The sequence below is a fragment of the Sorex fumeus genome, unplaced genomic scaffold, assembly GCF_029834395.1.
Source record: "Sorex fumeus unplaced genomic scaffold, SorFum_2.1 ptg000064l, whole genome shotgun sequence".
NCBI classification, from domain to species: Eukaryota; Metazoa; Chordata; class Mammalia; order Eulipotyphla; family Soricidae; genus Sorex; species Sorex fumeus.
The window spans coordinates 5,584,279-5,601,703 of record NW_026606121.1 but is presented as its reverse complement, the minus strand read 5'-3'; the positions used below and the strand labels follow the sequence as shown (position 1 = coordinate 5,601,703).

At 48.0% G+C, this 17,425-nt stretch overlaps 1 protein-coding gene across 1 annotated transcript in view; it reads left to right on the top strand.

Moving 5' to 3' along the window:
- Positions 1–348: 348 nt before the first annotated feature.
- The window catches only part of SUN1 (Sad1 and UNC84 domain containing 1), a 304,333-nt gene continuing 287,256 nt past the window's right edge, over positions 349–17,425 (top strand). The window contains exon 1 of the mRNA XM_056128282.1: positions 349–361. The gene's annotated coding sequence lies outside the window, so the exon portion shown is untranslated. The remainder of the gene's footprint in view (positions 362–17,425) is intronic.

Sequence of the window (17,425 nt, the reverse complement as noted above, 5' to 3'; positions counted from 1 at the left end):
CATAAACACAATCGGTCTCACAAGAGTGCTGTGACCAGAGGCCTGGAGCGCGGGGCAGGGCGGCTCTCCTACCGCCTGGGCTTCCCTGAGCCCGAGAGGCGCCTGGCTACACGCTGACAGCCCCGCTGGCCCTGGGTGGACAGTGGCGAGACAGCCCCTCCCGCGCCCAGCTTGGGCAGAAGGCGGGGTGCGGGCGCAGGAGCGGAGCTGTCCCCAGGCAGCCGGGCAGCGCGTCCCCGGAGGCCGCCGGCGGCAGCGGAGGCGCCAGGCGCGTCCGGGAAGTCTGGGCGGCAGCGCCCGCAGCTGCCCCCCAGTCCAGCGCAGCAGCCAATCGCTGGGACTCGCCGCCGGCGGCTCGCGGAGGCTTAACCCTTCCCTGGCCCTCTGCTCAGGCCGACCTCAGCCGGGACTCCTGCGCCCTGTGGGGGATCCCCCCTCCCTGCCCCACTCCTGTCCCGGATTACACATCCTGGGGCCCTGCCTGCAGGGTAAGAAGTGGTCAGGGTCTTCTGCAGGACACTGAGGACTGCCCCCTTCCTGACCCAGCGTCCTAGGCTCCCTCTCCTGCTGCCGTCTCCCCCACATCTGCCAGGTTCTATGCAGGGCATTTGCCCTCCCTCCTCCCAACAGAACTGGGATAACAAAGTGCTCTGCACACTGCTTATATAAACCATTAACAACATACCAAGGCCGGCGATCACAGCCTCCCCTCCCCGCTCACTGAGGACACCCAGGCCCAAGACTCAGTCACAGTCACTGCAAGACCAGTCCTTAGAGGCTGCATACCACCAATCCCCTCCTGCTCTCTCTCAACCTGTCAGAGTCTCCTCCATCTCCTTCCTCTCTTCCATCAATTCCTTCCATCCCCTTCATCCCCCTTCATCCCCCTCCATCTTCCCTTCCCTCTTCCCATTTCTCTCCCCTCCCCTTAACCTTCCTCTCTTTCTCTCCCCTCTCTCCTCCCCTCCTCTCTTCCTCCCTCCCTTCATCTCCTCCACCCTCCCCTCCTCCTCTCCACCTTTCTCTTATTTGGAGTCTTCTTCCTTTGCATTCGATTCTTCCCAACCTCATAGGCATCCTTGCCACCATATCAGAGCACAGGTACTTCCGTTCTGTTCTTTAACCAACCCCTTCTGTGTTCCAGGTTCAGATTTCAGCAGAACATCTAAAGAATTGTTTATATACTCATATTTTTACTCTGAGTTTGTACTCCAGGTATGCCATGTCAACCAGGAAACTGCTTTGTCAGATGTCCCAGAACCCTGAGCTACCTTCCCTGCTTGCAAATCATTGTGAAGCATCCATTGCTCTCCACCTGTTCTCATGTACCTTTCTTTGTTGTTGGTTTTGTTTAGCTTTGTTTTATTTATTTATTTAGGGTTTGAGGCCACACACAGCAGTGCTCAGGGATGACTCACAACTGACTCTGTGTGTGTGCGTGGTGGGGTGTGGGTATGTGGGGGTTAGGGAGGGGAGAGGGATGGATTGAATGGTCACTCCAGGTATTGCTCTGGGGAACATGTAGTGTTCAGTCTATTGAGCTATCTCTCTGTTCTGTGGTCATGTAACTTTAATGGTGCTGTCTTCTGTCCCACAAAAACCCAGATCCCTGAAGTGCTGTGAGAAGGCCTTTCTGTTCAGGCTGGGATGGGGTGGGCAGATTTTTTTCATTGATTTTTTTGGGCCACATCCTCAAGTGCTCAAGGCTTACTGTTCTGAACTCAAGGGTCACCCCTGATGGGGCTTAGGGAACCATATGGAGTGCTGGGAATTGAACCCTGGTTGGTTGCATGCAAGGAAGTTACCCTACCCATTGTACTATCTCTTCGGTCCCCCCCCTTTTTTTTTGCTTAAAAAAGGCATATTTGTTCTAGTGGGTGTGGAATAGTAGCTGACTTGCTTATCTTATATGTTTCAGTATATGAGATATATTCTCAACAGATCAGTGGTTTCTAAAAGTGGCAATGTGTCCATAGTGGGCAAGTGAGAGAGGCCAGCTGTCTCAAGAACTACACATAGACCCCTGACTACTGACTACTGGCCCTTGAAAGCACTCTTTTTCCAGCAAAAGGGCTTTAGAAGGATCTGGGACTTACAGCTTCTTATTGGGGGAATGAATCTGCTGATTCTAAGACCAGTTCTCTGCTATTTTTTCCTTTGATCTGGGAACTGGTTGATATCATCTGCTACACTTGAGACTGCTATACTTTCTGTGGCAACAAAATTCTATCCTAGTTAGATGAACCTTAAGTATCCACACAGAAGTGGGAATCTGGGGATGGGATGGGCAGAGCTGCAGCATAGGCCTCTATATCCAAAGCCTGGGGTCCAAGGACCAGAATTTTAGGAATTAAGGCTCTGCTCGGAAGTTAGTCTCTTGAGTAATACCTTCCAGTCTGCTCCTCCCACCTCACCCCCATGCCCACCTCTCCCCACTTTTCTATGGAACAACTTCCTGCAGCTTGTTCAGGCCTGGCTGGAACCGGTGTTTCAAAGGGGAGCAGCGCCCCCTGGCGACAGTGCTGCGAGTCTGCGCGTCAGGTAGAACCTGCTGCAGAGCGGGTACTCCGGGATTCTGAGAGTAGGGCCTGTGCTCTGGGTTGTCTTCACAAGTAACTAGGGCCCATGCCAAATAGACACAGTGCAGGGAAGCTGGAAGCATACACCCGGGTCATTTAGGTGCTGGAAGAGAGAGAAACCAGGTTCAGGTAGCAACATGGGGCCAACACTACAGGCCGCAGGTCCTGTTCCTTGGAGCTCTCTTCATTTTTATTTATTATTATTATTATTATTATTATTATTATTATTATTTGCTTTTTGGGTCACACCTGGATATGCACAGGGGTTACTCCTGGCTCTGAACTCAGGAATTACTCCTGGCGGTGCTCAGGGGACCATATGAGATGCTGGGAATTGAACCCGGGTCGGCCGCGTGCAAGGCAAACGCCCTACCCGCTGTGCTATCACTCCAGCCCCTTCATTTTTATTTTTATTTTATTTTATTTTTTTGCTTTTTGGGTCACACCCGGCAATGCACAGGAGTTACTCCTGGCTCATGTGCTCAGGAATTACCCCTGGCAGTGCCCGGGGGACCATATGGGATGCTGGGAATTGAACCCGGGTCGGCGGCATGCAAGGCAAACGCCCTACCTGCTGTGCTATCACTCCAGCCCTCCCTTTATTTTTGCTCGATTTGCTCGAGCGGGCCCAGTAACGTCTCCATTGGAGACCTTGTTGTTACTGTGTCTGGCATATCGAATACTCTCGGTAGCTTGCCGGGCTCTCCGAGAGGGGTGGAGGAATCGAACTCGGGTCGGCCATGTTGGCTACATGCAAGGCAAACACCCTACCCGCTGTGCTATCGCTCCAGCCCCTTCATTTTTATTTTTATTTTATTTTATTTTTTTGCTTTTTGGATCACACCCGGCAATGCACAGGAGTTACTCCTGGCTCATGCGCTCAGGAATTACCCCTGGCAGTGCCCGGGGGACCATATGGGATGCTGGGAATTGAACCCGGGTCGGCGGCATGCAAGGCAAACGCCCTACCTGCTGTGCTATCACTCCAGCCCTCCCTTTATTTTTATTTTATATTTTTTAAATTTTTATTAGTGAGACACCATGAGGTACAGTTGCAGACTTACAAATTTTTGTGCTTGGGTTTCAGTTATACAATGATCAAGTACCATCCCTCCACCAGTGCCCATTCTCCACCACCAACGATCCCAGTATTCCTCCCACCCCCACCATCTCATCCCACCTCGGTGGCAGGGCATTCCCTTTTGTTCTCTCTTTCCTTTTGGGTGCTGTGGTTTTCAAAAGAGGCATTGAGTGGCAATAATGTTCGGTCTATAGTCTACTTTCAGCATGCATCTCCCATCCTGGGCGGATCTTCCCAACACCCTTTATTTGGTGCTCCCTTCTCTATCTGAACTGCCTTTTCCCCCAGCATGTGCGGCTGGCCTCTTGAGCTCTCTTTAAAGAATAAGCTGAAGGAAGGTAGATTGTGAGGGCATTTTCTTTATACAGAGAGGGTGATGGGAGCATGTCAGGTGTCCTGGAGGCTCACAAAACTTTTGGGAGCAGTGTGAAAATATGAGAAACCTGAGGCCCCAGAGGCAGTGCCAGGGCACCCTCTTCCCCCAGTTCCCCAGAACTCCTGGGAAGAGCCTGATGACTCTCAGAGGCCTTTAGAGCTGTGCAGAGCTTGAAGGATCTGCATTCAATCCTAGAATAAAAAGGCCCAGGGGTTCTGTGAACCCCACTGTCCTGTGTGAGCTCCACAATACAGCTCTCAGTGGGCTGGGTGGCACTCTCATTGCATGACAGTCACATCTGTCTCGCTGAAAGATACCTCAAGTAGGCAAAATGCTGGATGCCCAATGCATATTTAGTGACAGGCTAGTTGATACCCCCCTCATGATGGCTGTGTCCTTCCTTGGAGAGCAAGAGTTCAGTGGTCCCTCCCTGTCCCCTGACAAGCCCAATATCCACCATATATTGGACATTTCAGAAATGGTTTTTCAGCTAAAAGCTCAATGCTTATGAATTATACCCTACAATAATGGGCATTTATATGCATCAACATAAAATCTCTGCAGAACATGGTGATGAGGCTGAGCCAGGGCCCAAAGGACATGAGCCCAGAGCCCTGAAGCCCTTTCCACCTCTATGTGCAGGCTGCTGAGGTGAGGTGGGAGCTATGGGAAGGAGCAGGATGGAGCACAGCTTGCAGACGTGCACAGATGTGGGAGGTAGGGCTAAGAGCAGAGCACTAAGGAACAGGAGCACCTGTGAAGTCCCATCAAATTGTCCAGTGTCTCTTCTCTGGGTTATGGCAGAAAGAGTGACCATCACTTGTGAAATCAGGTTGTACAAAAACAGTAACTTCTATGACTGGGGAAATGGCTCACTGATAGAGCTCATATCTTGAATTTGTGAGTCTTCCTTTGATTCCTGGAATTGCCAAAATATAGGAAGAAGAATAAGGATAAGGATAATAAGGAGAAGGAGAAGGAGAGTGAGGGGGAGGAGGAGAAGTAGGAAAAGGAGTAGGAGGGAGAGAAAGAGAAGGAGAAGAAAAAGATGAAGAGGCAGAGAAGGAGGAGGAAGAAGATGATTAAGAGAAGAAGAGGAAGAAGAGGGAGAGGAAGAGGAGGGAATAAGGAAGAGGAAGAAAGTGGAGGAGAAGATGAAAAAGAGATAGAAGAGGAGGAAGAGGAAGAAGAAGCAGAAGCGGAAGAAGAAGAAGCAGAAGCGGGAGAAAAAGAAGAAGAAGAAGAAGAAGAAGAAGAAGAAGAAGAAGAAGAAGAAGAAGAAGAAGAAGAAGAAGAAGAAGAAGAGGAAGAAGAAGAAGAAGAGGAAGAGGAGGAAGAAGAAGAAGAAAGAAGAAAAAAGAAGAAAAGAAGAACAAAAACAGAAAGATCTACTGCTTCTGTCTTGGCCCACACTCTGCCCCAAGGGAGATGATAACCATGTGAGGTGTTGTCCATGCAGAGGCGTATCTGAGGGGTCAGCCCTGAGCACAGCACACAGTGCACCCTGGAAGTAGCATTTCTTGTCTCCAGTTTTTATGAAACCTCATTTCTGGCCCATGACCCAAAAAAAAGTAACTGAAAAAGGACCCTGCTGGGATGAGGAAAGACTAACTTGGCTTGAGGACTGTAGTCAGGGGTATGTAGCGAGATGTCCCCAGGAAGAGCCACCTTTAAGCTTAATATATCTTTCACTTGTTCATACAAATATGACTAGAAATATTCGTATCTAATATGATTGTTTAAATGGATTATTAGCTGAGGAAAGAAGAAAGCAATATGCCTGGATGGGATTCCACCCTTGAGTGGATGAGTGGATCTCCTGATAATATGTAGTGCCCAACCCACAGATGAGATTTTGTCCTTGAGTTAATCTCCTAGAAGAACTTCTCCTGAAGGAGAGGCTTTACATCTTTTTTTTTTTTTTGCTTTTTGGGTCACACCCGGTGATTCACAGGGGTTACTCCTGGCTCTGCACTTAGGAGTTACTCCTGGCGGTGCTCAGGGGACCATATGGGATGCTGGGAATCGAACCCGGGTTGGCTGTGTGCAAGGCAAATGCCCTACCCGCTGTGCTAATCTCTTCAGCTCCCTACATTTGTTTGTTGTTATGATAATGTTCAACCCCATCTATGTGTATCCCCACCTTTCATAATTTCTATATAACTATGCTGTAAGGAGGAAGAAGGGAGAAGAAATAACTATGCTGTAGAAAAATGAAACTGTAAGAGAGGGGGAGAGAGAGAGAGAGAGAGAGAGAGAGAGAGAGATAGTCCCTGACCAACAATCAGCCTGTCTCCCTATTCCTTCATTCATATGTCTCCATCGACCTGCCTGGGGAGGCAGTTCTTGGTCACCTAGGCCCTGGGGAGGTTGGAACAATAATGCAAGGAGGGACCCCTAGCAAGGTAAACCAAGCATGAAGTTTGAACCCCGGAAATGCTCAGGGGTTCCTCCTGGCTCTGTGCTCAGGAATTACTTCTGTTGGTGCTCGGGGGACCATATGGGATGCTGGGAATCAAACTAGGGTCAGCTGCGTGTAAGGCAAACGCCCTACCCATTGTGCTATCACTCTAGCCCCACAAGTGTTTGCTTAATCAAGCACACCGAGACAATTTATGATGGGAGAAAATGGAGGTCTTTATTACACTGGTTCATCAGACCAGTGGATCTAGGCTAGGCAAGCACCTGAAACCTTAGACCAAACCCGGGGGTCCGAGAGCCTGTTTTTATAGAGCATTACCACAAACTCATCACTACTTTGCTTCATGCTTATGCAATGCAGGGGTGCACACATTGATGGCTTCTTAGTATGGTTACAGGGAGTTTCCTAAAATCAGCATTTTCTTAGTGTGGAACAGGGAAGTTCATCCCAAGTGCAGAAAGGGTGGGCATCTTTAAAAACTACACCCACAAGCAAAATCATCTCTTTATAATACATACTATAAAGCAATTATAAAGTAAAAAATACAGGCAATGAATTTCCATCATAACAGAACTGTGCATCCTCCATCCCACTCGAAATTTCTATATTTTACTGCCACTGAAATTAAGGATACACAGGAAACATGATTAACAGTGGAATTGCAAATGCCGTGAGGCACAATTTGCTCTTGGTTTTAGTCAGTTTGTGGGTTGATTGGGCTGGAGCGACAGCACAGCGGGTAGGGCGTTCGCCTTGCATGCAGCCAACATGGCCCACCTGAGTTCGGTTCCTCCGCCCCACTCAGAAAACCTGGCAAGCTACCGAGAGTATCTCACCTGCACGGCAAAGCCTGGTAAGCTACCCATTACGTATTCAATATGCCAAACACAGTAACAACAAAGTCTGACAATGGAATCGTTACTAGGCCTGCTTGAGAAAATCAATGAACAATGAGAGGACAGTGACAGTGACAGTATGGTTAGATCAGACCTGGCTTAGGACCGTATATTGCCAATGATGGACAGTTTTTTTGATTTTTGTTTTTTGGGCGGTTTCATTTATTTATTTATTTATTTATTTTTGGCACATCTGGCAGCCTGGAAGTGCTCAGGGCTTACACCCTTAGTTGTGTGCTCAGGTAGCACTATTGGTAGGGTTTGGGGGACCATACTTGGTGCCAGGTATCAAACCTGGGTTGGCGGTGTGCAAGAAAAGTATCCTCCAAAATACAAAGCATATACTGTAGCCATTTAAATCATTTTCCTTAGCTCTGTTTTTAAGAATAGAAGTGTAGTACATTATATTCAGTTATAGAACAATGAATCAGTAGATAAATATTTATCATAAAACTGTTCTAACACTCTGGAGACCAAGGTTCAGTCTTTGGCACCATAGGGACCCCCAGTACTACCAACACTCGAATGATGAGCTGGGAGCAATGATACCCCAGCACTGCAGATGTTGCCCAAAATAATTTAAAATTTTTTTCTTCTTTTTTTTTTTTAAAAAAAATTGAATCACAGTGAGTTACAGGTACAAAGGTGTTCATGCTTGGTTTCAGTCATATAATGTTCCAGTACCTGTTCCTTCATCAGTGTACATTTCCCACCACCAATGTCCCTAGCCCAAAAGAAATTTAAAAAAAATCCCAATTTCAGGATCCAGAGCAATAGTAGTTAGTAGGGCATCTGCCTTGCATGCGGATGAATTGGGCTTGCTTCTGGCATTCCATCTGTTCCCCTGAGCCCTACCATGAATGATCCCTGAGTGCAGAGCCAGGAGTAAGTCCTGAGTATTGCTGTGTGTGACCCCCTCCTCCCTGCAAAAAAGCCTTCCTGATTCTAGTGACTTTGGAGAATAATCGGAAGTTTCTCTATTTATATGACATCCACCATCACTTACACCACCCTCAGGTAAGAAGCCACTTCATAATAAATACTTTTTCATTTGATGGCTTTATTTATTTAGTTATTTTTGTTTTGTTTTTCAGTATTATTCCTGGTAGTGCTCAAGGGACTTGGATTATGTCAGGGATTGAATTTGGGGCTCTTACATGCACTCAGTCCAATATATTACTGACCCATAATAGTTTTTTTGTTTTGTTTTCTTTGTTTTTGCGTCACACCTGGCAGTGCTCAGGGATTACTCTTGGCTCTGTGTTCACGGATCACTCTTCGCAGAGACCATATGTGGTGCTGGGAACATAATCTGGGTCAGCTTTGTGCAAGGCAAGGCCTTATTCACTGTACTATTGCTCCAACCCCTGCATAATGTTTCTTTAATTAATTACATTCTAGAGGTTGTATTTATAAATAAAAGCCAATAAACAGGGAAATATTATAGGAAAAACCTATACAAGCCAGTGGAATAGGAAGATTTTAAGTGGTTCAATTGAGCTTTATATGCCAAATACATAGTGAATAATAGTCTGCTTCTCATTCACTAATGCATCCAAACTAATTTATCTTGTGACTTAGATGTAAACACAGTTGAACTACTTAATAAGGTGTTCCATATAATCAAACGGCATCTTCATGAAAATATCTTCACTTGATAGTAATTGGGGGGTCGGTTTGATCACATCTAGCAGTGCTCAGGAGGTTTTTCTGGCTCTCTGTGCTGGAGTGATCCTTGGTGTGTGGAACACATGTGGGGCTGTGGATCTGAATGTGGATCTGCAGGATGTAGGCAAGGCATCCTACCTCCTTTTCTCTCAGACACTTGATAGAATTTTTATTTTTTGGATTTTGGGCCACACCTGGCTGTACCCAGGGCTTGCTCTTGGTTGACTCAAAGGATTACTGGGGTGCTGGGCATCGAGTTTGGGTCAGCATATGCAAGGGAAATACTTATCCACTGTGCTGTCTCTCCGGCCCTGAATCCTATTGCTTTTGACGATCTTGACAAAAGTAGCCAAAATCCATTCTCTGACTTAGGAATAAAATGCTACAGGGGAAAGTCTTCCAAATTATAGGGAATTTTAATATAAGACTGAAAATAACGTTTTGAACCATCTCTGGTGGATATCTGGGTTATTCCTGGCTCGGCAGCGACACCTGGTGGTGTTTGGGTGATCGGTGCCAGAATTGACGCGCTGAGGGCTCCACTTTCGACTGCGCAGGCGCACGCATAGTCCCACCTCCCCTCACCAAATTGACCAATCACGGCCATTGGCGCCCATTCCAGAAGCAGCGCGCGGGCGTGGGCCGGCCTGGCCTCGCGCTGCCTAGAGGACAGAATCCGGTTGCCTGAGGGTGAGTGCGACTTTGCCCCTGGGGCGGCCACGTGCGCTGCAGGGGTCTTCCCCCATCCCCCTGAGACACGTGGGTGGGAGCAGAAAGGGAGAAGCGAGGGTGCGGCCGCGGCAGGGTCCGTCTGCGGGGCGGGGGGGCGGGGTGTGGGCGCTGTGAAGAGGAAGTTTCCGGCGGCTCATCCTTGTTCCATCCCAGGCGCTGGTCTCCCGGTCTGGACCGGTCATGTCGCTCATTAGGGTCTCCCAGTCCGGACCGGTCACATTGTGCAACTGAGGGTCTCCCAGTCTGGACCGGTCACGTCGCTCATTAAGGTCTCTCGGTCCAATCCGGACCGGTCACGTCCACAAATGAGGGTCTCCCAGTCACGTCGCACAACTGAGGGTCTCCGGTTCGGACTGGTCACGTTGTGCAACTGAGGGTCTCCTGGTCCGGACCGGTCACATCGCTCATGAGGGTCTTCAGGTCACGTCGCACAACTGAGGGTCTCCCTGTCCGGACCCGTCACGTCGCTCACCGCAGGTCTCCCGGTCCGGACCGTTCACGTCCTTGGGGCAGTGAGAGGGCGGCATGTCTTCTCAGGCTTCCTTCCACGGGGCTGGTCGTCTGCTCAGCTGCCCCTTTGGACCTCTGCTGGGCTCTCCCTTCTGTGCTCTCCTCCCCTGGGCTCCCTTCTTTTTCCTCCTGGGATCTCTTCGGTGCTCTTCTGTCCTTCACTCTCCTCTCCTGGGCTCTCTTGCCTTGGACTCCTCTCCTCTTTCCTCTCCTGAACTCTGCCTAGCCCTAGTCCCCCATGTGCTCTGCTGTGCTCTCCACGCCTAGTGCTGTGCTCCCTCTCAGCACGTCGGGTTCTGCCACATGTTGGTCTCCTATGAACCAGAGACAAGCATGGTTTTCAGGTCCTCAACCGTCCCTGCCCTCGAACGTCTGGGGGGAGGGGTGAAAGAGAGGGGGAGAGAGAGAGGGAGGGTGAGAAAGAAGGTAAGGGAGAGAGAGAGAGAGAAGAAGAAGGAGAAGGAGGAGGAGGGGGGAGGAGAGGGGAGGAGGGGGGAGGAGAGGGGAGGAGGAGGAGGAGGAGGAGGAGGAGAGAAAGAACCAAGGGGCTTGGAAAAGGGCTCAGAGTGATGCACACTTTGTCTGCTGGAAGCTTCTGTTCCACAATGCCACCCCCACACCCCGAGGAGCTGGGCTTCTCTTTTGATAACTTTGCAGGGAGAATAATACTTTCCTTTCTTTGTCGCTTGTCTGCAGAGTTTTCTAATACTTGCAGGTATGACACCCTCTACTTGGAAGCAAGTTTTTCATCAGTAGCTTTCTTGTTCAATCTACTGGGGGTCACAACCAGTGGTTTTGGGGGCACCTTGTAATATTGACTTCAGCCAGGAGCTGCTGTATTATTAATCCTGGGGTTCCTGCATGCACTCAATTGATGGTTGTTCCTGTGTTTGATGCTTTTTTTCTTTAGATATCATCCAAGCGTGTGGAGAGTGGTCTCAGCATGGCTTTGGCCGGGTCCTGGAGGTCTTCTTCTTTTTCAGACTGTTGAAACGGGAGAGGATGTGAGAGGATTCTCTCTTGTGTCCGGTTGGCAGGGCCTAGGTCATCTTCATGACCATCCATCCCCATGATTCCCTTTTTTAAGACTATATTCCTAATCTCATCCTGCCTGTTCCCCTTTTGTCCCTGTCATTTCCCCGTCTTCATCAGGGTACTCCAACTGCAGCAGGGGAATAGGGGTGAAGAAATCATCAGGTACTTCTGGCTAAAAGTTTTAGCCCAAAGGTCTTCTTCTTTTATTAGTGACCACAACAAAGAATTATAGTTTCTTTTTCAAACTGTGTCATGAGGGCAGACAGTGCATTTTATTTTTTTGCATCACACCCGGCAATGCACAGGGGTGACTCCTGGCTCATGCACTCAGGAATTATTCCTGGCGGTGCTCAGGGGACCATATGGGATGCTGGGAATCAAACCCGGGTTGGCCACGTGCAAGGCAAACACCCTACACGCTGTGCTATTGCTCCAGCCCCTTGTCTCTTATTCCAAATCCCTTAAGTTACAGATGCTGATGTAGCCCAGATTGGACATTCCGTTTGACTTCCACAGGGAGCCCATGAAAGATACTCCCACCCCTTTTAGGGGGACTCATGGCCCAGAACTTTGACCACTTTTAGTCCCTTCAACAGTTCACATTTATGGAACACAGTAAACACATGTTCACCCCCTCCCCTATTAAAAAGGCCTGAAAGGGGAACGCCTTCTGCCTTCCAGTCCTTCTTTAGGAGACACCTCCCCTAATCTGGGAGCTCTCTTACCTTCCTTTTCTGAACTTACCCACTCCAGTCCCTTGCTTTCAGTCTCGACTGCTTGAGGACCAGACCCTGAGTGCCTGTGCCTGCTGGACAAGGTCACCCCATGCTTCCCATTTCCAGTTCGTCAGAATGCCACATGTTTTCTCTTCCAGTTTCCACAGAGCCAGACTTTCTACTCAGGTGCCTGCCCCTAAGATGCTGATGCTTTGGGCGTCTGCTGCAGCCCACCTCTCTCACATGCTCTTCCCATGCCTGCCTCGTGCTTTCATCCTGTGTGCTCTCTGCATTTTGCTCCTGTTGCACTGAGCTCACCCTGGAGCCCGTGAGGAGGGTCCTCTGCAACCCTTTCCTGTGCTGCCCATTTTCTGCAGGGAAGCAGGGGACTGTGATGACCCTCAGCTAACTGCAGTCAGTGACCAGAGAGAGAAGGCATCTTACAGAAGAGTGTAGCTTTGTTGTTTTTCTTTAAAAGGTAAAGGTAAAGGCCCTCCCATTGATCATCGATTTGCTCGAGCGGGCCCAGTAACGTCTCCATTGGAGACTTTGTTGTTACTGTGTCTGGCATATCGAATACTCTCGGTAGCTTGCCGGGCTCTCCGAGAGGGGCGGAGGAATCGAACTTGGGTCGGCCATGTTGGCCGCGTGCAAGGCAAACGCCCTACCCGCTGTGCTAAAATGGAAAGTAAATGAAAGTTTATTGAAAGAAATTCAGAGAGAGGCTGGAGCAATAGCAGAGCGGGTAGGGCGTTTGCCTTGCACATGGTCGACCCAGGTTCGATTCCCAGCATCCCGCATGGTCCCCTGAGCACTGCCAGGAGTAATTCCCGAGTGCAGAGCCAGGAGTAACCCCTGAGCATCACTGGTGTGACCCAAAAGGCAAAAAAAAAAAAAAATCAGAGAAATGTGAGGGAGAGAGAAGTTGGGTGCTACTGGGATCACTCAAGGTGCTACTCAGGGACCACTGGGCTTACACAGTGGTCAAGCTCAGAATCTTGTATGAGCAGAACTGTGCCCCAACCCTTACTGAACTGTTTCATTTGTCCCTTTAAACTTCTTTTTAAAATAAAATAACGAAGGTTCAGATGGCCTGGAATGTGTGCTTTGCCTGCAGGAGGTGTTAGGGACATACCCAATTGTTCAGCTGAGGAGACAGAGTTTGAACACTGGTACAGGGAAGCGTCATGTTTGTGGTTGGTTTGTTTTCTGTACAATTGTTTAAAGAAAAGGTTTTCTCCTCTTTCCATTTTGTAGGGTGGTTACATCATGGCATGGTGTCAAGTCTTATTTCATTTGTTTTTGGAGGGACCAGTTAGAGCACCACAAAGCTAGAGGAGTATCATCTCAGTACCGCTGGGTGTTGTAACAGCAGGTATATAGTATATAATAGCTGACAGTAATATTTTAAACACAGTTGGCACCCTGAGAAGAGGAAAACCTTACTAGTCACCCTCCAAAGTCATCAAAATAGGGACCCAGCTCATTGCAGTGCTGGGTGTTGCTCAAGGAAGTATAAAACTCACCCCTGCCCTCCAAATTGTTTGCATTCATTGATAGTTTTGACTCGTTTGGAATGTGGTTCATTATATTGTTTTTAATCCAGTGAATAATTTGTTTACTAGGCTGGACAATCCAGTAGTTATTGTTAAAGTGTTTATGTTTTACAGTGCTACCGTGGAGGCAGCTTCAGGTTAGCCTTTGGGATTCCTCCTCCCCTTCCCACCTTACATGTTTTCTGTTATAGAATCCATTGCTTTATCTGAGGGATGGCTATATTTGTGATTTAGAATGTTTTACTTAGATGGTTGTATTTGTGATTCAGAATGTTTTACTTAGGGTGTGATGCTGGTACCAAGGAGTGTCTACATTCATCTTTTGAACCTGCATGAGTTTTTTTTCAGATGCTAGAAATGTGCACACATTTCTAGTCATTCCTTACCTGATCTGACGTGCACAGATGTTGAATCACGATGTTGGTCAGCGCAACACTTACTTTCTCAGTTACTCTGTCATGATTACTACTTCAAATCTCACCAGATTGCTCATTTGTGCTTATGACACAAACTGTTTCATCCCCCCTTAGACTCACACATTTTATTTGATTCTAACCTGTGTCTCCTGCAGTATTTTTAAAATTGACACAATAATGACTTCATAGCATACTAACTCCTGCCCCTTTTATCCCCATTGGTCGCCTTTGACTTTGTGTATGCCTTCAGTCTCCTGTGCACAAAGCTACTGAAAATATTCCTGTGCACTTTCATGTGTGAGGCATGCCAGAGACCCAGCTGGACCCCATTTCTAGTGGTTGATTGTTTTGGGAAGGTCTTTCGCCCCTCTTTTCCAGTAAGTGTTTTGAGTGATGCCCAGGGCCCTGGTGGCTTTTCCCTGTGATATTTTTCCAACTTGATGGAAAGTTAAGTCCTTACTTGGAAGATAGGTTGAATGCTACACAGATCCAGTGTTGTTTTGGTCGTCTAGGATCACATATGGTTCTTCTTCTGATGCGACCACAGGATGTTTCAGGGATTGGGTATTGGCTTCTGCCTGTGTGACACATCTGCTCCTGCACTGAAGTATCTTGACAGCCATTGCAAAGAGATCATCCTTCTCCATAGAGGCCTTCCTGGGAAGCGCCATCTGGAACCTTGGTAGTGAGTCCTCTAAATAGCTTAGGTGAACAACTACATTATCCAGAAAACTTGGACAGAATACTGTGGACTTTTGTAAAATTTCCATATGTATTGGTCATGTGCAGGATTTGTGATGGATTGCCACTTTCACATGCGTAGTGAGTCTCCAGGTAATGATTCTTACTGGATTGCCCTTACTAGTTTGCTTGCTCACATGGATTTCCCATACTTAGGGTCCAGTGTCCGAAAGATCACACAAAACAATGAGCTCTGCAGTATAAGATTTTATTTGGCATAAGTCAAACGTTGAGTTCAGAAAGCTGACTGGTCAGGGCCATCTCCTCTAGTAGAAGAGTGACCCCTTGTTTCCAGGGTCTTTTTATACTCTAAAAACACAGTGGACTTCCCTGATCATCTTGTGTCACTCCCTGGTGACCTTTTTCTTGATTGGTTAGGTGGTTATCTCCACTGACTTCATGCAGGGGTAATTTCTTTTCAGCTGATCCCCATAAATGGATGGAAGTAACTCTGCCTTTTCACCTGATTCCCATAAATGGGTATTATCTGGTACACCTGACAGTTACAAAAGCCTCTGAGGGGCCTGTGAGGGGCAGCTGTGCACGACCTCTTGCTCAGTCAGAGTGAGGCTCGTTCCCTCAGGCTGCGGGTCCACCGCCTTCTCATTCTTTCCTGGGGGTCCCTGTTGGCTTCTCTCTCCCGGGGTTCCCTGCCAGCTTCTCTCTCTCCCAGTGGTCCCTGCTGGGTTCTCTCTCCCGGGGTCCTTTCCGGCTTCTCTCTCTCTCCCAGGGGTCCCTGCCAGTGTTAAACCGGGCCAACATCTCTGCAGAGATATCACACAGAGACAAGTTTTGATGCAGTAATCAAAGGGTCTTTATTCGCTAGTTCGGCTAGCTTGAGCTAGGGCCCCTGTACAGCTCACTGACACAGCAGCTTTCTCGGAGCAAGTGAGCAGCCCCAAGTCTCAAAAGTGAGGGGTTTTTATACCATAACACTGTATAACAGGAACTCTCCGTGGACAACCCTTTTGGCCACAGTCTGAGGGGCTTTCCGATACTTGTACTTAGCTGGTTGGTTACAAGTTGGAGTTACATAAGGGGCTACTTAAGGGGGCTTTTCTTCCTGCATCTGATTGATAACTCTAGTTGACCACACTGTGGCTATCTCACTTCGGGGAAATCATGATTCAATTCCAGGAATCTGCACTCAATTCCAGGAATTCTGGAACCGAAACCTAGGCCTAGCTTCTTCTAGCTTCTTTATTGAGCCTGTTATGGTGCTGCCTTTCCTTGTCTGTCTCTCACTGGCCTGCTCCCCGCCCCCCTCTCTCACAGGGGTACTGCCAGTTTCTCTCTCTCTCTCCCGGGGGTCTCGCCAGTTTCTCTCTCTCCCAGGAGTCACGGTGGCTTTTATCTCTTTTCTGGGGGTCACTTCCAGCTTCTCTCTCTCTCCTGGGGGTCCCTGCTGTCTCTGAGTGGTCACTGGAGCCTCTGGGGCATTTCCTCCCTCTGGCCTTGACCTGTGCTGACTTTTCTCTGATGTGATGCACGTGAACCCACCGGGCTGTCTCTGAGGCAAAGCAGGTGAATACATTTACCCTCAAATTATTCTAGCCAGAGACCAGAGTTGAGCTTCTTTGGGACAGAATGCAAGTGTTTTTGTTTTCCTTCTTCTCTCACTGAGACAAAATAGTATTTTTCTGAGAAAGGTTTAGAGAGATGTGAGGAAAAAGAGAGGGAGACACTGCATATGACTGAGGAAAGAGCCCAGGCTTGGAGCTTCACAACAGAGCTTGGGCTTGGAAAACGCTAGAAGTCTCAGTCCTAGCCTTGGCACCACATGGTTTTGTTGGAAGTGATCCCCCCGCCCCAAATTCTCCCTACATGGAGTGGGTGGAACCCTGTTTGGACAAATTTGTGTGTATGGAGATTTATCCCCCCCCCTTTTTTTTTGACTGAGTGTCTGCTGAGTTTTCTCAGTGATGCTGGTAAGATACTTTTTTTTTTTATCGCTTCAGAACAACAGGACAAATTGGTACAGCTTAAGAACTTAAGAGGTCCTTAGTGTTCCTGCTGGTTTGGTGAGCTGATGACCTTTGAGATACTGGGTAAAAGTCTAGAGAAGACAATGTATTCCTGTCCTTTCATAGCATGCAGTGGTGGGTGGGAGATGTGGTATGGTCCATGTGGGTCTGTGGTTCAGTCTGTGCTTCTCATGTGTGAAGATTTGGGTTCTATATGTAGTGCATTTAAAAGTTTTGCCTTTTTATTGTTTTAAAAATCACCTGACAGTTATTGACATACTATGCCTTGCAATTGTATCTCATAGTGATGCTTCCTGGATTGGTATTAGCTGTACATACCTCATCTACTATATGTTTGGGGCTTGCTGATTTTCTTTGACATGATAGTTTCAAGGTTCATACAGTTGTGTGAAGGAATTGATGCAAATTTGACATGTCAGTCAGTGAACATAGATTTCATGATGACCTGCCTGCAATAGATGGATTGTGCATGCAGGTTTGTGGTAAGGGACTACTGCATGTGTGAAGTCTAGGGCTGGGCACCCTAAGTCTCAAAGCCCAAAAGTGAGCTCTTTATAATATATATGGCAATTATGTGATGCCATATCATTCTTACTCTTCCTGATCCTAGGCATTTCCTCATGTATTTTGAATTTGGACACAGGCTTGAGTGCTCCACCTAGTAAGTAGCTTACCTAAAAGAGAGGTTTAGAGGTTGCCTTTTCCCTAAACA